The following is a 25,218-nucleotide window of genomic DNA, read 5'->3' on the forward strand; positions in this document are numbered from 1 at the left end:
ACAAAGACAATTGCAATTACAACAGCATCAATAAGAATAAAATCCTTAGGAAGAAATTTAACAAAAGATGTGTAAGCCTTGAACACTTAAAACTATGTAACATTGTTGGAAGAAATTAGAGAAGAGCTAAATAAATGGAAAAACAGCCGTACTCACGGATTGGAAGACTTAATACTGTTAGAATGGCAACAGTCCCCATCTACAGAGTCAGTGGAATCCCTATAAAAATTCCAGCTGGTGTAGAGGAAGACAGACAGCCGGGTGCTAAAGCTGCACGAAGGGAAATGATTGGAATGCTGCTAGATGAAAGCAACAAGAAGGGAAAGTGATGGGAGCATAGTAGATTAGTAAATGACCAACGAGTGAACGAATGAATACATGAAATCTCCTCTGGCTGTTTTGTGTATCGCTTGCTGCATAACAACCACCCCAAAACTTATTGGCTTAAAACAATAACTATTTCTTTGTTTCTCATGATCTGGGATTAACGAGAGCTCAGCTGAACAGTTTTTTTGCCAGTTTCCCTTGGGGTCTCTGATGGATGCAGCTGCTGTCAGATGGCAGCAGGGGCTGAAACCTCTGCTGTGGCTTTTCCCATGTGTCCAGTGCCATGGCTGGGACAACCGGAATGCTGGGTGGGCTCATCTGGGGCTCCCTCCTTCTCCTGTCAGTCCGTCTGTCTGTCTCTCTCTCCCTCTCTCCCCTTGTAGCCTCAGGGCTTCTCCCTCTCAATGTGGCTTCTTCATGTGGTCTCTCCGGGTAACTGGGCTTTTTACACGGCAGCTTGGGGCTCCCAAAAGTGCAAAAACATCTTTAAGGCTTAGACCCAGAATTGGTGCAGCATCCCTTGGGCCCCGCTGTATGGGTTAAAGTGAGTCACGGGGCCAGAGTGGGAGATGCCCAGGCAGGGGGTGAATTCCAGGCGTGGGGTCCGTCGGAGCCATTGCTGGGACAAGCCGCCACACCAGCCTCAGTGTCAGTCCCCCAATCCCAACCACACCAGACCCCTCTTTTTGCTACTTCTATCACCATCTTTATCAAAAGTCAACATCCACCTATAGCTAAGTACGTTTCACTCACAAAAATAAATTGCCATGAGCCTCGCAGTCAGCACGATAAATGCCAAGCTGAGAATCTTGAACCTGAATTACTGTGGTTCTCCTGCTGGGCCACCTTGATCCAGCATCATCATTCTTGGAACCTCAGCATCTCCTGCAGGTGAGAGAAGACAGAAATACAACATAGTCTGCCCATCTCATCCCCTCATGTGTTATAAGAATTTCAATAAAATAACGTAGCTAGCACTTCCCTGGCGGTCCAGTGGTTATGACTCCAGGCTTCCACTGCAGGGGGTGCGGGTTTGATCCCTGGTCAGGGAACTAAGATCCCACGTGCCGCGTGGTGCAGCCAAAAACAAACAAACAAACAAAACAAAACAAACAACGCAGGTGAAGAATCTTTGGAAGAGCTTAGAGGACTGCACAGGTAGGTATCCTCTGAAAAGAAAGTATATGAATATGTTAGCTCTGCATCTTCCTGTTTTAAAAGCCCATTTCTTTGGAGGGTCTGGCCTTCGAGAAGGATGCTGATTTATACACTGTCATGTTACTGTAAATATGAGAAGCTACAAGCTCTCATCAGCTGATTTAATGAGGTTCTTCTGTGCTGATGGCTGTTTATTTTTCTCAGTCCTCTTTGCTGCCATCAAATCACCCTGCGTGAATATTGAATAAGTATTCAAACTCACTCTTGGGTTTGGTCTTCATGACTTAATGGGAAGCGTGAACAGACTCTGTCTCCAAAAGGAGACTTTTCTGAATCAACTACAACCACCCGTGGTCACTGAGATAATTACTCAAGGAACATCCTATTTACAAGGCAATCAGAACTGTACTTTAGGCTACGCTCTGAGGCAAAACAAAACAAAACAAGACAAGACAAAAAACTTTCTTGCTCAGGACACCATCATTACAGGGCTTAACAGGGAAAAATCTCAGGTTACAAGAAATAGACTTTTGATGTAGATTAATAAGAATAGTCATCTGAGATGCTCATGTATAAATAAACACAGTAAAAACCATGAATTCTTCTCATCGACAGTTGTCACTCCATGACCAAAGATTTTCTGTCCTCTGGATGGTTGATTTGACTTAGTTTTTGCATAACAAACCCAAGGGTCTGTTTCTGAAAAATATCTATCTCCTGGGATTCAAGGGCCCTGAAAACATTGACTAATTTGGAAGACAGGTGTGGAGAGAGAAGTGTCAATGGATTGATGTATAGTGGCATCCTGAGAATCCTCGAGATTCTCGGTCATTCTGGGAGAATGTTTCCTCAAGTGGTAGAATGGGATTGCTCTCAAATGAAATGGCCATCCAGGCAGTAGATGCGTGTGCATCCCATGCAGGCCTCTGTCACCGTTCCCCAGACGGTACAGCAGCTTCCGAGCTCATCTTCCTTTGTCACTCGTCTTATACTGCTCTTCAAGGCTGTTCACAGTCTGGCCTTTGCTGGTTCATGGGGCAAATGTAAAATGTTCCCCCGGGAATCCAGAGATAAGAGGAATGAGGCTGCTCTCCAAGATATACCCTTGAACCCTTGGGCAATGATAACATGAAGGGTTTGCAGGAGTGATCAGGGAATTTCTAGAAATGTGAGACCCAAGATTTTGGAATATCCCCCCAAACACCAATGAAGAAGTCTGGGCAGTGGTGTGCTGGTAAATGTTTAATGGGCTCTCTGGGAAGAAGTCTTGGTTTGTAATATTTACAGCTTCCATGGTGTCAATGCTCCACCACAGCCAATTCAAGCTACTAACTCAAAATAATTGGCTGCAGAGTTGGGAAGAGACATGCACAGTCAGTTCTTGCAAGCCAGTACGAGGTGGCTTCAGCACACCCCGGAGTCTCAGAGAGACAGGACTCAAATGTGAGTGTAAGTTAGTGAGCAGAAACCAAATTAACCATATTTTACCCTATTTGAAGGAATTCTGTGCAAACTAAAAGAATCATGATCATAGAAAAGAGAGAAAAGGGGAGACCAAAGAGTCAAATCAGTGGTGCCTGTCCAGGGACAGGGTGCCTGTTCTAGGGCTTGAGCCACCCATCATGGAGCAGCCAGCCCTTGTGTCAGGCTGACTGCATTGGACTGGAAACATGCAACTCTACCCTCACCAGAATCTGATTCCACACCCATCAAGAACTTTCTGATGAAGATTTGTCTGTCCAGGGAGGGGAAGGCATGGGCTGCTGAGCAAGTACCTTACTGAACAGTTTTATTTCTCATTTATTGTTAATTAAGTGACAAACTGGGATTGTAAAACATGTCCCCATTCACAATCTTTTATCACATCCTCACTGCTTTGGTGGCAGTGGACTTCAGTGTATCCCCAGCACCTTGAGACTGCAGGAAGCTCTGGGCAGTACTTCTGCCTCTGGGTTCCATGCCACGAATCATCAATGCCCTGAAGGGAGAAGCAGAGACCATATCCTCATTGCCTTGGTTACTCACCAATGCCTTCAAACAGGTGTCTGGTATTTTATCCAGCTTTTTTTTTTTTTTTTTTGCAGTACGCGGGCTCTCACTGTTGTGGCCTCTCCTGTTGCGGAGCACAGGCTCCGGACGCGCAGGCTGAGTGGCCACGGCTCACGGGCCCAGCCACTCCGCAGCATGTGGGATCTTCCCGGACCGGGGCATGAACCCGTGTCCCCTGCATCGGCAGGCGACTCTCAACCACTGCGCCACCAGGGAAGCTCTATCCAGCTCTTATGATTGCTCATGGTAGGAAGGTTGGTCTGTTGTAAGTACCCTTCATAGCCAGAAGTGGAACCCCCTGAAAACACCCCTTTCCATATTTGATAATGTTTACCCATATTTCAAGATCCTGTTGAAATGATACCTCCTCTTATTTCTACCCAGGAAGAATGGCTGCCTCGGGAGCTGCCAACAATAACTACTTTCTCCCATTGTCCAAGGAAGTGAAGGGAAGCCGCCATGGTGTGCTGACTTCTTCCAGCTGTGGGGAATTTCTCTTCGACTCCGTGGGAGCAGGTAGAGGGGATGAGGAACCTAGCAACAAGACCTGCCTTCAAAGTCAAGGTCCAAAAACCGGGGTGGCCTCTGCTCTCCTGACATTTAGCTGCTCGAAATTAGACTGCGATCCATATCAATGTTGCCACATGCCACAGGACACTGTGCTTCCTGACAGACGTGGACACGTTAATTAAGACAGCAAGCGCTTGCACAGTGAAAAGGCAGCTCCAGGGTGCTTTCAACATGCAGACACTCAGGGGGAGTGGAAGAAATGACAGCTAGGAATCGGAGGCTCACAAAGGGGCAGCTCTATGAAAGACCATCACGCGGATTAGTGGAAGGCAACCAACAGCCTAACCACCGTCTGACCACTGGCTCCACTGATGAATGTGTTATTGTGAGAATGGTGATGCTTGCAAGGAGGTCTCAACGGTCTTCCATTTTCAGAAATAACATAAAGGTCATACGTCTGCTCAACATTTTTTTAAACTCAAAGCATAGGATCCATTTTTTAAAATCTTAGCACAGTTGATGACTGGGCACCTTTTCCTTAGAATCTTTGGTACTGACAAAGGCAATACACAGCTTTAAAGGATTCCAAAAATGAAAAGTGATCATTCACTGCTGTGATTATTCCCATCTGGTTTGATCTCGTTCTTTACTATTTTATACTTTCTCATTTTGAAGCTCTGCAGCTGTCCTTTGTGGGTTTGCGAGAATGATTTGCAAAGCTTTGGAAACGTTTACCTCATTTCCAATCCTAATTCCCTAAATACTTCTGGGGTCTATTGCTCCCGGGACCCCTTGGGTTCCCCCATCGTCTTTGGGATGTACTATGCACAGCACAGGGAAGGAAGGCATGGGAGGAAACACTCCTTTGCTCTCTTGAAATGAGCGTCCCTGCTTTGGACGAGAGGAACAAACTAAATACTCGTTGTGCTTTCCAGAAGGATTATGCAGATAAATGTCCAAAGCTGCTGGGTTGGGACTTCCCTGGCGGTCCAGTGGTTAAGACTTTGCCTTCCAATGCAGGGGCCGCGGGTTCGATCCCTGGTGGGGGAGCTAGGATCCCACATGCCTCACGGCCGGAAAACCAGGAACATAAAATCAGAGCAATATTGTAACAAATTCTTAAAAAATGGGCCACATCAAAAAAAATCTTAAAAAAAAAAGACAAAGCTGCTGGGTTGCCTTCCACTCTGGGAGCACTCCCTTACTGCTGAAAGAAACAAGGGAAGGTAGCTATTCCTGGAAATAACAGGAGTGATGAGTAGCTGTTCTCTTAGGATAATGAAGCACATCAACCACTCTGTCATCCTTTTGCTGGACCGGACTTCAGCAAAAGCATCTTCCTGTCTGGCTAGTGAGCCTGATGTGGTTACCAGCCCATTCTGGTTGAAAGGCAGCAGGCAAAGGGAACTTCTCAGAGGCCAAGAAACATGGCTTTACCTATCCCTTTGTTTGGGTGATGGACGTCGGGTGACTGTTAAATATATAAATTATGAGAGAGGCATTGTTTTTGACCAATAAAATAACGCCAGGGGCTTCCCCAAGTTACCCTGTACTAGTTAAATCCAAATACAGCTGCACAATGCCAAAAGCATCCCACTTTAAGCAAAATTTCTTATGATATTCAACCAAAGCATGTCTTTTAATATACAAAGAGTCTCAACATACAGATCTCTGGAAACAAGTGAGAGTCCATGATTAAGAGCAGTTACTTACTACACAAATCATTCCTAAAGAAGTGCCCGCTCTTGTTTATGGTTTCCTTTGCTGTGCAAAAGCTTTGAAGTTTCATTAGGTCCCATTTGTTTATTTTTGTTTTTATTTCCATTTCTCTAGGAGGTCATCATCAAAAAATCTAGAAACAATAAATGCTGGAGAGGGTATGGAGAAAAGGGAACACTCTTGCACTGCTGGTGGGAATGTGAACTGGTACAGCCACTATGGAGAACAGTATGGAGGTTCCTTAAAAAACTATACATAGGGCCTCCCTGGTGGCGCAGTGGTTGAGAGTCCGCCTGCCGATGCAGGGGATACGGGTTCGTTCCCCGGTCTGGGAGGATCCCATATGCCGCGGAGCGGCTGGGCCCGTGAGCCATGGCCGCTGAGCCTGCGCGTCCGGAGCCTGCGCGTCCGGAGCCTGTGCTCCGCAACGGGGGAGGCCACAGCAGTGAGAGGCCCGCATACCGCAAAAAGAAAAAAAAAAAAAACTATACATAGAACTACCATATGACCCAGCAATCCCACTACTGGGCATATACCCTGAGAAAACCATAACTCAAAGAGTCATGTACCAAAATGTTCATGCAGCTCTATTTACAATAGCCAGGAGATGGAAACAACCTAAGTCTCCATCATCGGATGAATGGATAAAGAAGATGAGGCACATATATACAATGGAATATTACTCAGCCATAAAAAGAAACGAAATTGAGCTATTTGTAATGAGGTGGATGGACCTAGAGTCTGTCATACAGAGTGAAGTAAGTCAGAAAGAGAAAGACAAATACTGTATGCTAACACATATATATGGAATCTAAGAAAAAAAATGTCATGAAGAACCTAGGGGTAAGACAGGAATAAAGATACAGACCTACTAGAGAACGGACTTGAGGATATGGGGAGGGGGAAGGGTAAGCTGTGACAAAGTGAGAGAGTGGCATGGACATATATACACTACCAAACGTAAAATAGACAGCTAGTGGGAAGCAGCTGCATAGCACAGGGAGATCAGCTCAGTGCTTTGTGACCACCTAGAGGGGTGGGATAGGGAGGGTGGGAGGAGGGAGATGCAAGAGGGAAGAGATATGGGAACATATGTACATGTATAACTGATTCACTTTGTTATAAAGCAGAAACTAACACACCATTGTAAAGCAATTATACTCCAATAAAGATGTAAAAAAAAAAAAAAGAAGTGCCCACTCTTGGAGTGTTTATATTCTAAGTTGGCAAAGAGGAGGACAGAACATCATTTCTTTCTTTTCCCCTCTGCTTCCTTGATGTGAAATTGTATGAAAGGGAATAGCTGTTTGTTGGAGTGAGGGGTGTGGTTATAAAAGAAGGCTCAAGTATGAGAAAAGAGTAGTGTGCCCTCTTGCAGCAAAGAGGATGGAGGAGCCCTGCAAGAGGTTTCTAGTCCAGCAAAAAGTTGTCCTGACACACTCCCACCAAAAATCCCAAAGTTCTAGATTAAATGTAAAAAGTGTCCTCTTAAATGCATGACTGGGCTTATGAAAAAGAAAAGGAAATTCTCAGATGCTAAACACAAAGCAGGAGCAGGGGTGCTGGGAGGAGAACCAGCCCTGAGTCCTGAGGCCAGCCCTGAGGCATCCTGTGTCAACTGTGGGAAAGAAGAGCTTCAGTTTTAGAAGACTAGTCTCAGGTGCACACCAGGTGGGCATTTCCATCAGAGACCACTGAAAGTGTGAGAGAGAAAGAATCTGCCCTAAAAAGGGGTCAGTGAGGAAATGAGTCTGTCTCAGCTTCAACTCTGGGTGGAGGGGGAATGGCTGCCCTGAAAAATCTTAGCAGCAAACCAGTCCTCACACAGGTTTGTGGCTTCAGTTAACACTACCTGCATGGCCAGAAAAACGTCAAACTGAGAATTTCATCCAAAGTGGTCTCAGGTCGGTGGTGTACTCAGGAGCCTGATAGAATCAAACTAAAATCTTCACCCTCAAGCAAGTCCTCAAAGAATTCCCAGTGACAAGGTTTCAAGGATCTTGAACTTTTGATACACACACACACACACACACACACACACAGAAATAAGTCTCCATGAGTGAGAATGAGCAGATACAACATAAAGTAGACTAGCAAAAGCTCCAGATTTTGAATATTATCAGATACAAAACAGAAAAAAGTGTATCCAACATAGTTAAAGAGAAAATTGAAAATATGAATAAAAATGAGAAACTATACAGAAAAAGACCATGCAGATTTGAAAAAGAATCAATTAAAACTTACAGAAATAAAAAGCATAAAACTTGAAATTAGAAACTCTATCGATATGTTAAACAGCTGGTTAGACATAGGTGGAGAAATAATTAGTGAACTGGATGATACATCTAAAGAAATTACACAGAATACAATACAGACAGAAATAAAGATGGAAAATATAAGAAGTTGAGAAACAAGGAAGAGTTTTCAGAAGATGACAGAAGAATGGGGAAGAGAAAGTAGTTGATAATTTTCCTAATTTAATTAAAGAAATGAATTCTCAGATTTGAGATTCTCAGTGAATTCTAATCTGGGTTGTTTTTTTCTTAATCCATACTTTGAAATATCACTGTGAAACTGCAGAATACAAAAGACAAAAAGGTCTTTTCACCAAGTGTGAAAACAGAGATCACTTGTAAAGGGACAATAATTAGATTGACAGCTGACTTCTGAACAGAAATAATATTGATAAAAGACAGAAGCCAGTAGAATGCTATCTTCTGAAAAAATAAATAACAGGATTGTACATAGTATGAAACCATCTCTCAAGAACAAGGACAAAATTAATTCAAACAAAATTAAGAAAGTTTACCAGAAATATATCCTGTCAAAAGGAACAAATAAAAGATAATTTCAAGGGACTTCCCTGGTGGTGCAGTGGTTAAGAATCCGCCTGCCAATGCAGGGGACATGGGTTCGATCCCTGGTCCGGGAGGATCCCACATGCCGCAGAGCAACTAAGCCCGTGTGCCACAACTACTAAGCCTGCACTCTAGAGACCATGAGCCACAACTACTGAGCCCACATGCTGCAACTACTTAAGCCCATGCACCTAGAGCCCATGCTATGCAACAAGAGAAGCCATTGCAATGGGAAGCCACACACTGCAACGAAGAGTAGCCCCCCCTCGCCGCAACTAGAGAAAACCCATGTGCAGCCAAAATAAATAAATTAATTAATTAATTTAAAAAAAAAGATAACTTCAAGAAGAAGGACAGTTATCCCAGAAGGAAAGTCTGCGATACAAGGAGTAAAGGTGAGCAAAGAATATGGCAAATATTGAGGAAACCTTAACAAATTACTCTAACAAAAATAACAATAACAGAAATTTGTTAAGGTTTTAGAGATCCCAATAAAAAGCATTTCTTTTCCATATATGGATTATGAATGGACTGTAAAACAAGAACATACAAGAAGGCAGAGAGAAGGACAAATTTTTGCTTTTATTACCAACAAAACTAATGTTGGGAAATGTAGCTTATATCTGCAGGCAAATATCTCATAATATTGAACCGTAGAATTAGGCCAACTTACCCAGCCAGTCACAGGCAGTTCCAGGTCTCCACAGCTGCACCCTCACCCTCCCTTCTGCCAAGTACATGGGAACCTGCCTCTGTAAGACTTACAGCTTGGAGGAAAAGAATCATATGTGTTCTTCCTGAAAACAACTCCCTCTCAAGAAAAGACAAGGTTACACATGTCTAGTTTCCCTTCCAAATTCACCCATTAGTTTAAGTCAGGCAGAGAAAGGCTAGAAGTGTCATGCTAGTGAATCTCCGTACACATAGAGGGAAACAGAAGGAGTAATGAATAAACCATACTACCTTACAATAAAGACTAATGTCAGAGAGAGAGAGGTAAAGCTAAAACACTCAACAACAACAAAAACACATAAGCTAAAAGGGAGGTGCCTGGCGTTAAAATGTTGTAAGGTCCTTATATTATTTGGAAGGAAGCTAAAGTTACTAAATTTAGACTTCAGAAAGTTAAATGTGCCTGTTAAAGTATTTCAAGGCTAAGTATTAAAAGAATAAAAACAAAGTTTATCCCTTTACAACAGCAGAAGGAAAATAATGGAATGAAAAAATAAACTAATTCCCAAGGATTTAAGAAAAGAGAATTTTTTAATTTAAAAATGAGGACAAATAGAAAACATAAAATAACATGCCATAATTAACTCTATACCAATTACAACAATAAATATGAGTGGACTAAACATTCTAGTTAAAAGACAAGGATTGTCAGATTAGATATGAAAGAAAATTTAATAATTTGCTGTTTCTAGGAAACTCACATAAAACATTAGGTCAAGAAAAGTTGAAAGTAGAGAATACAAAAATATGTACCACACAAATATTTACCAAAAGAAAACTCTGTGTGTTAGTCAGAAAAATAGAACTTTCATTTTGAAAATTACTATAAAATCCACGAGATGTCACTTTACACTCATGAGAATGCCTACTATCAAAAAAAATCCAGAAAATGGAAGTGTTGGTGAGGGTGTGGATAAATGGAAACCTTAGTGCATTGCTTGTGATAATATAAAATGGTGCTGCCATTGTGGAAAACAGTATGGCAGTTACTCAAAAAATTAATTGGAATTGCCATATGATCCAGCAGTTCCACTTCTGGGTCTATACAAAAAAAAAAAAAAAAGACCTGAAAGCAGGGATTTCAACAGATATTTGTACACCCATGTTCATAGCAGCATTACTGACAATAGTCAAAACGTAGAAGCAACCAAAGGGTCCATTAGCAAATTAATGGGTAAACAAAATGTGGTCTACACATATAATGGAATATTATTCCACCTTAGAAAGGAAGGAAATTCTGACACATGCTACAAGACAGATGAACCTGGAAGATATTATGCTAGGTGAAATAAGCCAGACACAAAAGGACAAATACTGTATGATCCCACTACATGAGGTACCTAGAGCAGTCAAATTCACAGAGACAGAAAGTAGAATGGTGGTTCCCAGGGGCTAGAGGGAGGGAGAAAAGGGGAATTATTGTTTAATGGTGACAGAGTTTCAGTTTTGCAAGATGAAAAAGTTCCGGAGATAAATGGTGGTGATGGTTGCAGAACAATGTACTTATGTCACTGACTTGTATACTCAAAAATGATAAAAATGGTAACTTTTATGTTATGTATGTTTAACTACTATGAAAGAAGAAAGAAAATTGCTACAGATAAAGATAGTTAATTTGGGAAGTTAAGCACAAAGACAGAACAATTCTAAATTTGTGTGCATCTAATAATATAGCTTCTAAATATACAAAGCAAGAACTAAAATAATTACAAGGAGAAATTTACAAGTCAACCATCACATTTGGGAGATTCTAACATATCTTTTTCCATGATTGAATAAGCAAAGGAAAAATCCAGTAGAGAGATTCTATAGTTGAAAATCAAAATTAACAAACCTGAGCTAAGGGACATATACAAACAGTATACTCCGGAATATGCTTTCACATACACAAGCAGGAAACAGCTTCTGCTGTTTAAATATTATATTTAAAATAAGGCAATAACAATATATATTAATATAAATAGATAATTCTCTTTTTCATAAGGATAAAAACCCATCAACAAAATCTATATATTACTCTCCATTCCTTCATACTTAAACATTCAATACAGTTCAACTTAATGTTCTATCTGTTCAAAATTATTAAATTAAAAAAAAAACTATACTAAGGTGTTTATAAAATGTTATAATAGCTCCTTGGAGACAGGGTTGACTCTAGGGCTTGGGCAGAGAAAATAGGAGATAACCCTGGAGCATCTTGTAGTGCCAGAAAGAAAGGAAGTGTTAGAAAAAAAATGCAGCATGTTGAACAAAAGAAAGAATGTGGTGTTGGACTACAACAAAAGTATAAAATAAATAGACATGAGTGCACACTGATACAAATAAATGATTGAATACAAAAAGGGGGAAGAAGAGACAAATCTTCCTTTCAGAAGAATTCCAAATAATATATGTAGATACTCCCCCCATAAAGAGGTGGCACTTCATTTCCTAACCCCACCCTTTTGAGGATGAACTTAATGACTCTGTCCCCAAGAACAGAGCATTGGAAGAGGAAAACAGTAACTTCACAGTGGAAATGTCTGGCAGACACCACCTTAACCAAGTGATCAAAGTTAACATCACAGTATTGTCATGTTGAAATCATGTACCCCTGAAGTCATGAGAAAAGGAGGGCTTTTCGTCTGTTTTGTATTCACCCCCAAAATCCCAAACACCAGTCTAAACATGAGGAAAACATCAGAGAGATTTGAATTGAGGGGTATCTACAAAATACATGACCAGTACTCCTAACTGACTAAGTAATGACAAACAAGAACTATCACAGACCAGAGGAGAGCAAGAGTCCATGACAAGTCAATGCAACATGGGATCCTTCATCGGATCCCGGAGCAGAAAAAGGATGCTAGTGGGAAAATGGGTGAAATAGGAATAAAGTATAGAGTATAGTTAATAGTAACGTACCAATGTTAATCTCTTAGTGGTAACAAGTGTGTCATGGTTATATAAGATGTAAGATTAGGGAAACTGGGCAAAGGGGATGAGTGAACTCTATTATCTTTATAACTTTACTATAAATCTAAAATTATCACAAAATTTAAAGTTTATTTAAAAAAATTTTTATAATATAATATTGTAGTATCAACTAGTAAACTGGTTTACATCTTAAATACATGCATTGTACAAAAGAAAAATTCCCAAAACTCCACTTGGCTAATTCCATGAAAATTAACACAAGGGAACAAGTTGGTGGGGAAAGTGAAAATAAGATAACACTGAGTTTCACAAAATACTTTTATCTAAATAAAACAACAGTCAATTCTGAATAATCTTCCAGGTAAAGCTTTCTCAATTAGTAACCAAGCCGAATTTTTCTATGCAAGAACTTCACTATATGTCCCAATCTGCTCTTCCTCCCCTTCTCTGTCCAGTTCACTGATATTTAGAAATGGACATAGCTTGCCCTTTCAGAACTATCCATGCCTTTGTTTTTGTAGTTTCCTCTGTCTAATGCCATTCTGCTGCCCCTTCCCCACCTACCAGGTCCTTGTGTCTCCTTCAAGGTCCAGCCTACATATTCCCTCATCAATTTATTCATGACTTAGGAGGCTTTTGCAATAATCCAGGTAGAAATGTTGGTGGCTTGGGCCAAGGTAATCATGGAGGTGGTGAGGAATGGCCTGTGTTCGAGCTCTCCAGAGAAGGAACCAAGAAGATGTGTATAGTTCTCTTGTTGTCTAGTAGCCAGGGTTCACGAGTCCAGGAGTCAAGGGGTGGAAATGGTATCACTTACTATTACCCCTAGGGTCCTACTAGCAGAGATTTTTGCTTCCTATATCCATGACCTATGTTCAGCTGGCTCTGAGGTCTTAGTTCCAAAGAGAGGACATGCTTCTACCAGTAGATGCAACAATGATTCCACTGAACGGAAGTTAAGACTGCTACCCAGTCTCTGAATCAACAGGCAAATAAGGGAGTTGCTGTGCTGGCTGGGGTGATTGACCCTGATCACCAAGGGGAAATTGGGTATGTCTGGAATACGGGAGGTCACTTAGGTCATCTCTTAGTATTATCACACCCTGTGATAAAAGCTGATGGAAAACTACAACAATCTAATTCAAGCAGGACTACTAATGGCCCAGACCCTTCAGGAATGACAGTTTGGGTCCCCCCACCAAAGAACCACAACAAGCTAAGTGCTTGCTGAGGGCAAAGGAAATACAGAATGGGTAGTAGAAGAAGGTACTTAAAAATACCAATGACAGCCATGTGAAGAGTTACAGAAATGAGGACTGTGACCGTCATGAGCATTTCTTCTTTCTCCAGAGAGGGATTTACTATAAGGAAATGGCTCACACAATTATGGAGAATGGCAAGTTCAAAATCTGCAGGGTAGGCCTGCAGGCTGGAGACCCAGGGAAGAGCTGATGTTGCAACCAAAGGCCACCTGCAGGCAGAACTCCCTCTACCTTGGGGGAGGTCAATCTTTTCTCTTAAGGTCTTCAACTGATTGGATGAGGCCCACCCGCATTAAGAAGGGTAATTTGATTTATTCAAAATCAATTTATTTAAATGTTAATCTCATCTAAAAAAATGCCTTCACAGCAACATCTAGACTAGTGTTTGACCAAATACCTGGGTACCATTAGCCAAATTGACACATTAACCATCACATGGTCAGATGGTGGATGTGCATAATTTGGAGAGCCAATGGGATGCATCCTCTGATTATATGTGGGGCCTGAGAGAAGGACAGGTTTTCTATAAATGGAGTTGCCACATGATCCAGCACTCCCACTCCTGGGCACACACCCAGACAAAAATACAATTCGAAAAGGTACATGCACCCCAATGTTCATAGCAGCACTATTTACAATAGCCAAGACTTGGAAACAACGTAAATGTCCACTGACAGATGAATGGATAAAAATGATGTAGTATATATATACAGTGGACTATTAGCCATAAAAAAGAATGAAATAATGCCACTGGCAGCAACATGGATGGACCTAGAGATTATCATACCAAGCAAAGTAAGTCAGAAAGAGAAAGACAAATACCACATGATATCATTTATATATAGAATCTAAAATACAACACAAATGAACCTGTCTAAGAAACAGAAACAGACTCACAGACATAGAGAAGAGACTGTGGTTGCCAAGGGGGAGAGGGTGGGGGAGGGAAGGATTGGGAGTTTGGGATTAGCAGATGCAAACTATTATATACTGAATGGATAAACAACAAGTACAGGGAAATGCGTTCAATAGCCTTTGAAAAACCATAATGGAAAAGAATATATATATGTATAACTGAGTCACTTTACTGCACAGCAGAAATTAACACAACACTGTAAATCAACTAAACTTCAATAACATTTTTAAAAAATAAAAAATAAATCAAGAAGGAGAGGTTTTTTCCCAAATACCTGGGGTTATGGAGATACCATTAACTGAGATGGGGAGACTGCAGGGGGCAGCAGACAAGGAGGTAGAGTCAAAGATGGAGATCAGGCTTTGGGGGTTCAGGCTTTGAAATGTGACATCCAGATAGAGATGCTGTGTAAGCAACTGGATATATGGAGCTGGAGTTCAGGGGAGAGGTCCAGGCTGGAGATTAGAGTCTCATATCATCATCTCTGTGAGCCTTTTGTAAGATTTCCCACACAGATTCCTAAATTAAAACAAGTCCTTTGTGCCCCAGTTTGGGGTGCAGAAAGGAACTATAATGAAAAAACCAAGAAGGATTAAAACAGAGAGAGACCAGCTTTACAGAAGCAGCAGAGGGTTAACAGGCTGGATTATAAAGGTTGACAGGAACGTGCCAGCTGAAGAGATGCCAGAAGGAAAGTTAATGAATTGCCTTCGTTGAAAAGATGAGAATGACATTAAACCAGGATTGCCCTGGAAAACTGGTGATAGCTGGGCGTCTGGCATTTTGGCGAGTTGCTTTCCTGAGATGTGATTTATGAACAAGAGCCAGCACGTGATGTTGTCATGAAAAGCACACGCTCCAGAGAGCTTTCTCTGGGTTTTCATTTCAGTCCCACAATTTCTTTTAACCTAGAACGAGTAATTTAACTTCTCGGCACCTCCGTTCCTTCAGCTGTTAGATCAGAATCACGTGGCTGCTCATTTCCTGGGCTGTTGTGAGAACTCAGTGCTATGACTGCATGAACATTAGCTCTGATGGTGGTTACCTGTCTCCCCCACTTCTCTCTGACTCCATGAGAGCCTTAGATTCGCTCTCACTTACCTCACCAGCTCAAAGCCTAGTGTCTGGGAACAAGTATTTGTGGAGTTGAATTGAACAGAAAAGTGGCACCTTCCATAGCATTAAGGACGGGACTGTCACTACCCACTCACCTGTGTCCGTGAACATCCTCTCCTCCCCTCCTGCTCTCTTGGGTTAAGCACCCCTGTGTGCCCTGGGTCCCAGCCCCTCTCACCTTCTCAAGAACTGCATTCTATTATCCATCTCTCTTCTTTATTTTCAGCCTCTTCTTAGATCATTCCACTCTGCATGTTAATATGCTCGGGGCTCTTCTACTTTTAAAGACATTTTAAAAAATCACCCCTCCACCCCACTGCCCTCTCTGGCTATTTCCTGATCTCTGAGCTTCAGTTCTCAGCCAAACCTCTGTAAAGTAATGTACAGTGTCTCCACTCCTCATTTCTTAAACCACTGCAAAGGGCTTCTACTCAAACTTCCCTTCTCCAAAATGGCTTCCTGCAGGGTCACCAATGACCAATGATTTTGCTAGATCCAGTAGATATTGTACAATCTTCATCTTACTTAACCTTTCAGCACATTCAAGACCCCTAACCATTCCCTCTTTCTTGAAACATTAGACACCTTCCCCTAGTTTTCTTCTTATATTTCGAGTTGACTATATCCTCAGCCTCCCAGGCTGGCTCACCATCCAACTAGCGATTTTTAATACAATGGAACTCCTCAAGAACACGCCTTGCTATATACAATGGAATACTACTTAGCCATAAAAAAGAATGAAATAGGGACTTCCCTGGTGGCACAGTGGATAAGAATCTGCCTGCCAATTTAGCGGACACGGGTTCGAGCCCTGGTCCAGGAAGAGCCCACTTGCCGCGGAGCAACTAGGCCCATGCACCACAACTGCTGAGCCTGTGCTCTAGAGCCCGCCAGCCACAACTACTGAAGCCCGTGAGCCTAGAGCCCATGCTCTGCAACAAGAGAAGCCCCTGCTCGCCCCAACTAGAGAAAGCCCACGCGCAGCAACAAAGACCCAACACAGACAAAAATAAATAAAATTAAATCTTAAAAAAAAAAGAAGAAAAAGAACTAAATAATGCCATTTGCAGCAACATGGATGGACCTAGAGATTATCATACTAAGTGAAGTAAATCAGACAAAGACAAGTATCATATGATATCAGTTACATGTGGAATCTAATAAAAATGATACAAATAAACTTATTAACAAAACAGAAACCGACTCACAGATCTTGCACTCAAACTTATGGTTACCAAAGGGGAAACATGGGGGGACTTGATAAATTACGTCCCAGGGGACTGGGATTAACATATACCCACGAGTATATATAAAATAGATATAAAAAATAGATATAAAAATAGATATAAAAAATAGATATGGGCTTCCCTGGTGGCTCAGTAGTTGAGAGTCCACCTGCCGGTGCAGGGGACACGGGTTCATGGCCCGGTCTGGGAAGATCCCACATGCCGCGGAGCGGCTGGGCCCGTGAGCCATGGCCGCTGAGCCTGCGCGTCCGGAGCCTGTGCTCCGCAACGAGAGAGGTCACAACAGTGAGAGCCCCGCGTACAGCAAAAAAAAAAAAAAGATATAAAAAAATCCCAGGGGACTGGGATTAACATATACCCACTAGTATATATAAAATAGATAACTAATAAGAACCTACTGTATAGCACAGGGGACTCTACTCAATACTCTGTAATGGCCTATATGGGAAAAGAATCTAAAAAAGACTGGATATATGTATATGTATAACGGATTCACTTTGCTGCACATCTGAAACTAACACAACATTGTAAGTCAACTATACTCCAATAAAATTTTTTAAAAATAATAAAAGCAAACAATTAGCTATAGGAAAAAAAAAGAACATGCCTTCCCACTCTAAATTCCACTCCTAGTCAATTTCATCCACTCACAGGGCTTCGATACCTCCTTCAACACTTACGATTCCCAGTTCAAACCTCTTGTTTGGCCCACGTGGACGTACCACAAGCACCTCAGACCAATATATTCAAAACCGGACTCACTGTCTCCACTCCTCCCCAGACCCAGACCCCCTCTCACATTCCCTCTCTCATAAGCAGGAAAGTGGGGGTCATCCTTGACTTTCCTGTCATGCGACGCCTATTAATTCTATGAATCCTCGCATGTGGCCAATTCTCATCCTCAGGCTCACCCTCTTCCCTCCGTCGTCCTTGCTGGGAGAATGAAGCACTGACCACACGGCTCCACTGTGACAGGAGAGCTGGGGGCCCCAGTCCAGGTCTCCCTTGGACTCTGCCCTCTGTGCCTCTTACCTCTGCTGATTCTACTCTGTGTCCTTTTGTGGTAATAAACTGTGACCATGCGTATAAGAGCTTTTCTGAGTTGGCAAATCCTTCTAGAGAATTTTGAACCTGAAAGTTGTCTTGGGGACCTCCTGCACATCAACAAATAATCAAATGCTAACAACCATTATAGTCTTAGATGCGAAAGAAATGAAAACGGGAGAAGGATTTTGGGAGAAGCATTTTGTTTCTTGTAAGACTAGATGCGTATCCCAAAACCCAGACTGTGCTGACAGTTGTGTTTGGGGTGGGGCGGGGGTGGTGGTGGTAGAAGGAGTAGTTGGTGACTAGAAGCTATTAGGAAGTGACTTTCACATGTTGAAGATGACAACTTTGGAGCTGAAGGCACCTTGCGGAAAGCATCCAGTTCAAGGTCCGTCTCTTGGCAGAAAAGGTGATGGAAGGAAGCCCAGGGACATAAAATGAGTTGACCCAGGACACAAAGCTGGTTCAAATAAATCCAGTGCTCATTGATCATTAGGTGCCAGGCACTCGGCCAGATGCTGAGGAAACTGATTCCCTGGGTTCAAGTAACGCATGCAAGAGGCTTGGGTGGGGCAAGGAGTACAGGACACCTAAGTCATGTTTGGCCGCTCCAGCAGAAGCTGAATGAGAGCTGTCCGCACGCACAGTGGTCCTCAGGCCTTTGCTGCTGCCAGCCTGCCACATCCAGGCACTGTGCAAAGCAGAAGAGGAGGGAGCCCTACTCCCCAGTGTGTGCTAGGGGTACAGCGGGGATAGTGGGGGGAGGCAGGGAGGCGACTTCAGGAGAGACATTCGCAGTGACCGGGAAGCTGCCCCTGGGGCCCTGGCCTCCCCTAGCCCAGTTCTCCTAAATTTGCACATTTTGGAGAAGATGGCTTGGTTATTACTGTAGCAGAGAAAACTACTATATCAATACAAGGTGAGTGTGCTTAAGCTTAAGGGCCTCATCACCTGAATGAAGAGGACAGTGACTTTTCTTTTTAAGATTTTTTTGATGTGGATCATTTTTAAAGTCTTTACTGAATTTGTTACAGTATTGCTTCTGTTTTATGTTTTGGTTTTTTGGCCCTGAGCCATGTGGGATCTTAGCTCCCCGACCAGGGATCAAACCTGCACCCCCTGTGTGGGAAGGCGAAGCCTTACTCACTAGACCACCAGGGAAGACCCGACAGTGACTTCTAAAGAGATGAGAGAACCACTGAGGCCGTGAACCAGGCAAAAACCAACCGCATTTAAAACCCAAGGGTGCTGGGAGCTCCATCAGTCAGGGATCACGCTCGCTGGTGCCATCCACCTGCGGCAGGGCGCGTGCGCATTTCTTGCAGGTAGAATCAGGTGACGGAGGAGTGCAGGTCGGGTCCGCCCTCCACACACACAGGTACCCAAGGTGGTTTACAAGCAGGTTGCTGGCTCACTTTGCTTTTGGCTCTGGCTCACAGGGTAGGTAATTAGCGAGACTGTGACTGGAGTCCCGTGAACGGGGACCTGGGGCAGAGGACAAGGTTTCTGAACGAGCAGAAATCGCTGCCCTTTCCCCTGGAGTCTAGGGTCTTCCCCAGAGCTCTGGGGGGTGGCGAGACGAGGTGGCACTGGGAGGAGAAGGGACAGCACCTGCGGGCACCCGGCCAGTGGGGTCCTCCTCCAGGGCTCCTCCTTTCAAGGCCTCTGTAGACTGTCCTGGGGGTGCAGGGACAAAGCTCCACAGGCTGTGGGGTTTGCACAATGGACACTTATTCTCTCACAGTCTGGAGGCCAGAATCCGAGATCAAGGTGTGCACAGGGCAGGTTCCTGCTGCGGGCTCCGAGGGAGACAGTTCCAGGCCTCTCCCCTGGTTTCTGGGGGTTTGCTGGCCATCTGGGGTGTTCACTGGCTTGAAGACTTATCACCCCGATCTCTGCTCCATCTTCATGTGGCCTTCCTTCTCGTTGTGTACCTGTGTCCAAATTTCCCCTCTTTATATGGACGCCAGTCGTGTTGGATTAGGGGCTCACCCTCCTCCAGTGTGACTGCATCTTAACTAATTACATCTGCGGCAGCCCTATTCCCAAATAAGGTCACATTCGGAGTTCCTGGGGGTTAGGACGTCAACGTGAGCTTTGAGGAGACATGATCCAAAGTTCCCTGTTAGGAGCCTTTATGTCCCCCACTCGCCCACTCAGACCTCCCCTCCCTGGTGCAGAGGGGTGGACTTCTGCTCTTCCCCCAGGAGGGGTACTGAATGCCGCCCGTCACTCACTGCTCCCTTCTCTCATTGGCAGGACCAGCAACGAGAGGACAGAGGACACTGGGCCTCATCTGCCAGATGACATTAACTCCTCCTCCCTCAGACCGCCGCTCTCCCTGCGCCGAACACATCAGACCAGGCTGCTCTGGGTGCTGCCCCTCTGCCTGTGATGGGGGTGTCAGGGTTCTGGTGGGAGGCGGGTCCACCAGCTCCAGTCCAGCGGCACCTGGAACTCTGCTCTTCCCAGGCTATTGGGCACTTGCGTGGCCCATTAATAAAGCTGATCCGTACCTTGGTTTTCAGTGGCTCCTTGCGAATCTGTTTCTCAGTTGGTTAGAATCTGACACATTTATTACTCAGTATATATTTAATGAATGGATTAAGCCTTGCTTTGAATACAAATGAGTGTCCGTGCATGCATAAGATTGCAGGGAAGTGGGCAGAAGAGAAAAGGGAGGCAGGAAGCGGGGGAAGGAGAAGAGAGGGAACGCTAAGTATCTACCCCACACCTGGAATCCCCAGGAACCTGCGGGGCCTTAGAAATCACCTGCCTTATGGCTTTAGACACCAAGACTTTAAACTGTGATCGTTAACACCCTCATCATGGCAGACCTCCCCAGCCTTAGGAGCTTCAGAGGTCTCACTCAAAATTGACCACGGCTTTCCCAAACTAGCTTTCATTTCCTCAACCTTGAGGGTCAGAATCGCCCAGCACCTCCCATATTTTCCTCCCTCCCGTCAAGGTTAGCAATGCTGTCATAAACCAAGGACTGCTGTCTTTTCGCACCTTCTCTTTCGTAGTGAACTAAATCTACCCCGTCACACACACACATCTCTCAGAATCGGAAGAAGAAAATAATCCTAAATAATCACTCCTAAAAGGAGTGTGAAAGCACTTTTTAAACTTTCTTTAGAAATCACATTGCTTTTAGAGGGAGCCTCAGATACCTTCTGAGAGAGTGGGATATAAAGTAACTCAGGCAAAACTTTTTAAGAACGGATTCTCCCAAATTTATCTGAGGAAAGAAATGAGTATTTGTGAACAGTATACAAAACGCCCAGAAATATGCTGGAGCCCTTTGTCTCAATGGTATGTGATCTCCCCAGCAACTCTTGGAAGCAGACAGTGGTGCCCCATTTAAGAGCTGGATAAAATAATAAAAAGGGACTTGGGGAGATTAAGTGACTTCACTGTTAAGTGATAAAGTTGGAATTTGGGCTTAGCTGTGCCTCATGTTTTCAAGTGCGTTGGGCTTTTCCCACTCTAGGAAAATTTCCTCAGCCCCAATTTCCAGGCAGACTCTGGTTCATAAATGTGTGTCACAGAAAGTCCTGGCCAAGGCCACGAAAAGAAAAGCAGGGGTGTTGTTATATCAGCTCCACCTTCTCTGCCCAAGGCTTCACAAAGAAGATGGTTTAATATGAGCTTAACGCTTTCGTTGAGAGTTATTCTACAGGAATGCAGGAAAGGCAAGGGCTGTCCATCCTTCACATATCTGGTATAGAATGGTCCTCAGTGTCTCCTGCCCCCTCCAACGTAACATCTTCACTGAGAGAAAATTAAGGCCAAATGATTCAGGCCCAACATGAGTTTAGTGTCAAAGGAAGAGAACTTCGTTATATGAGACTCACGCTGACACCGTGCTCATAATAACGGGACAGAGTCCAGGCTGCAGAAACAGAGAGACTCTAACATAAAGGACAGTGTCTTAAAGAAAAGCTGATTGCCTTACCACATAACAGTCCCAAGGTCCAGATGGTGAGCCAGGCCCTTTCCAGCTTGTTGCTGTGCTGGCTGCGGGCACCGTCTTCCTCCCGAGGTCCAAGCTGGGTGGTGAGCACATCCACGTTCCAGCTTGCAAGGAGGGAAAAGAGCTCCATTCCGGGCTGGGGTTCGTTGTCTATGTGGGAGATGACCGAAAAGTTGCACCATCATCTCCGCGTGCATCCCTGCATTTGGGCGCAAGGCCACACCAGCAACAAAGGAGACGGGCAGGGCCATCTCTCGCTGAGCCTCACGGCAGTCCGTTCCTGCAGAAGACGGGGGAGCAGATTGTGGTGGCCAGCTAGCAAACTCCGCCGTGGTAACAGTCACAGCCCGCAGCTCTGCTCGGCTTCACAGTTGTTAGTGCTTTCATACCCACCACCTCATGTAATCGAGCAATGAACCTCTGAGTAGGTAACATGTACCTCATGTTATGCATGAGAAGATGGGGCCAAAGGGTTAAGGGACTGGGGTCAGGTCTAACCGTAGAGTTTTGTTTTGTTTTGTTTTTTCCCCGTACGCGGGCCTCTCACTGCTGTGGCCTCTCCCGTTGCGGAGCACAGGCTCCGGACACGCAGGCCCAGTGGCCATGGCTCATGGGCCCAGCCGCTCCGCGGCATGTGGGATTTTCCCGGACCAGGGCACGAACCCGTGTCCCCTGCATCGGCAGGTGGACTCTCAACCACTGCGCCACAAGGGAAGCCCTAACAGCAGTTTTAAAAGCACGATGAGAATGGACCCGTATGGTAGAGTCGAAAAGCAAAGCCTGTTCAGTTTGTTTCAGCCTCATTTATTCAGCAATTAGTAAGAACCACAGAACAGAGAAACAGGAAGAGAGGGTGGATCCGTGGCCTCAAAGGCTTCATGGCAGCTGGGAGAGTGAAACAGTATTCTCAGTACCGTGTGGTCATGAGGACTGCAGGACAGAAAGACGGACAGTGACATCCAAGGACAGAGAGGATCATTAGGAGTTAGCGAAGACATTGGTGATTTCTGGAGAGTAACAAAAACTAAATGATTTTCCTATCATGAGTGGGAAAAACAGTAACTCTAAAAGTCTCCAGTAGAAAATGGAGAAGGGTGTTCACTGAGGAAAACTAAGGTAGTCAGAAGGAATTATGACTCTCTTATGCCCTGGCCTTATATTCTCCCATCCGACCTTTTATTCCAGCCAGTGCTGGTGTATCCTGCATGTGTACCCTGATGCGGTTGTACCCTGATGCAGGTGTACCTTGATGTGTGTGTACCCTGATGCAGTTGTACCCTGATGCAGATGTACCCTGATGCGGTTGTACCCCGATGCAGGTGTACCCTGATGCAGGTGTACCTTGATGTGTGTGTACCCTGATGCAGATGTACCCTGATGCGGTTGTACCCCGATGCAGGTGTACCCTGACGCAGGTGTACCTTGATGTGTGTGTACCCTGATGCAGTTTTACCCTGACGCAGGTGTACCCTGATGAAGGTGTATCCTGATGCTCCTGGCCACACTTCTGACCCAGGCATCTCTGGCGTTCTGCCCCAGATTCATGCATCCACAGGCAAGAAAGCCTTGGCCATGGGGCACAGCACCAGCAGACAACTGCTCCCTCTCTGTCCCAGGTAGCACCGTCTGAGGCACATTCTACACACTGCTAGGCGGTACCAGAGGACCAAGCCTGTGATGGTTAATTTTATATGTCAATTTGGAGAGTTTTTTGGATGAGATCAACATTAAAATGGTGAACGCTGGGTAAAGTAGAGTGCCCTCCATAGTATGGGTGGGCCTCATCCAATCAGCTGAAGCCTTGAATGGAACAGAGACTGAACTCCCTGAAGCAGAAGTTCTCCAGCAGGACACCTTCAGACTTTGTCTGTACCATCAGCTCTCCGGGGTCTCGAGCCTGCCGGCTAACACTGCAGATTTTGAACTTCCCAGTCTCCATAATTGCAAAAGCCAATTCCTTATAGTAAATCTCTTGGTTCTACTTCTCTGGAGAACCCTGGTTAAGACAGAGCCCCAGAACCAGCTTGAGAATGCACTCTTTATTGGTTTTCCTTTTTCCCTGTTATACTCCCCCAGTCTCTGGAATCACTCACTTTCCCAAATCAATTAGGTATGTGCATGCCCCTGTCCAGGCTTGCTTTCAGGGGGCTCCTCAGCCAGTATACAATGTTTGCATATGTATTCCTGAGGGTAATCAGTATACAAGCACATTTATAGCTCAAAGAGAGCCTTACGTGTTTGCTATTTCCCAGCATCACAAGACCTAGAACCCTGGCTGGGATGCTGAAGTGTGTTGGAACAAATGCTGCCAGTGCTTCCCACCTCCCCAAGGAGACTGTGCTGCCTCCACCAAAGCACAATATCTTTTTGTATGCCCCATGTTGCTTAGCATTTGAGAAGTTTTCAAAAGATGCTTGCTTCACTGGATTGAATATTGTATTTTAAAATTTGCCTATGTGTTGTCATGATGTAGATACACTGTGGACCTGTTACTGTTCACGTTATATTATTTGATGAATCCAAATACAAAGGATTCGGCTGAGAACTTCAGCTCTAGTGTCACGTGGGCATGGATTCAAGTCTCCGCTCCTCCGCTAACTGGCTGTGGCACAGCATAATCTCTCTGTAAAGAAATACACGTAAATTTTTCTGCTGAGAGAAATAAGTGTCCACCTATAATTACCTTCCCAGTTAAATGTCAATATAACAATGAGGAAGAGAAGAGGTTTGTTTTTTTCTGAAGAGCCTAAAAGAATACCACTATCAAGATTTTCACTGAAAGAAATACTATGGGATTTATTTCAGAAAGAAAAGGTTTGAAAAAGAGATATGAGAAAAAATGGTAGCAAAGTAATTGGTAACTAACTACGTGGCAACTCTAAATCAGCACCGACTGTTTAAAAACAACAGCAATAGTAAATAATTTGAAGAATATAAAAATGAGCTGGGGCTTCCCTGGTGGTGCAGTGGTTGAGAGTCTGCCTGCCGATGCAGGGGACACAGGTTTGTGCCCCGGTCTGGGAAGATCCCACATGCTGCGGAGCGGCTAGGCCCGTGAGCCATGGCTACTGAGGCTGCACATCCGGAGCCTGTGCTCCGCAATGGGAGAGGCCACAACAGTGAGAGGCCCGCGTACCGCAAAAAAAAAAAAAAAAGAGCTATAAGTAAAATGATGGACAATAATGATATATAAGACAGGAGTGGGTATGTATTTGGATTAAAGCATTTAAAAGTCTTGAATTTGGACTTCCCTGGTGGCGCAGTGGTTAGGAATTCACCTGCCAATGCAGGGGACATGGGTTCGATCCCTGGTCCGGGACGATCCCACATGCCGCTGAGCAACTAAGCCCATGCACCACAACTACTGAGTCTGCGCTCTACAGCC

At 44.2% G+C, this 25,218-nt stretch overlaps 1 long non-coding RNA gene across 1 annotated transcript in view; it reads right to left on the reverse strand.

The window, feature by feature from the left end:
* The window catches only part of LOC309812212, a 44,313-nt gene that overhangs the window by 13,109 nt on the left and 5,986 nt on the right, over positions 1 to 25,218 (reverse strand). The window contains exons 2-3 of the long non-coding RNA XR_014295301.1: positions 21,816 to 22,113; positions 1,081 to 1,496 (exon numbers count right to left, since the gene is read on the reverse strand). This is a non-coding gene — a long non-coding RNA (uncharacterized lncRNA). The remainder of the gene's footprint in view (positions 1 to 1,080; positions 1,497 to 21,815; positions 22,114 to 25,218) is intronic.

The sequence above is a fragment of the Mesoplodon mirus genome (assembly GCF_964341445.2).
Source record: "Mesoplodon mirus genome assembly, chromosome: 11".
NCBI classification, from domain to species: Eukaryota; Metazoa; Chordata; class Mammalia; order Artiodactyla; family Ziphiidae; genus Mesoplodon; species Mesoplodon mirus.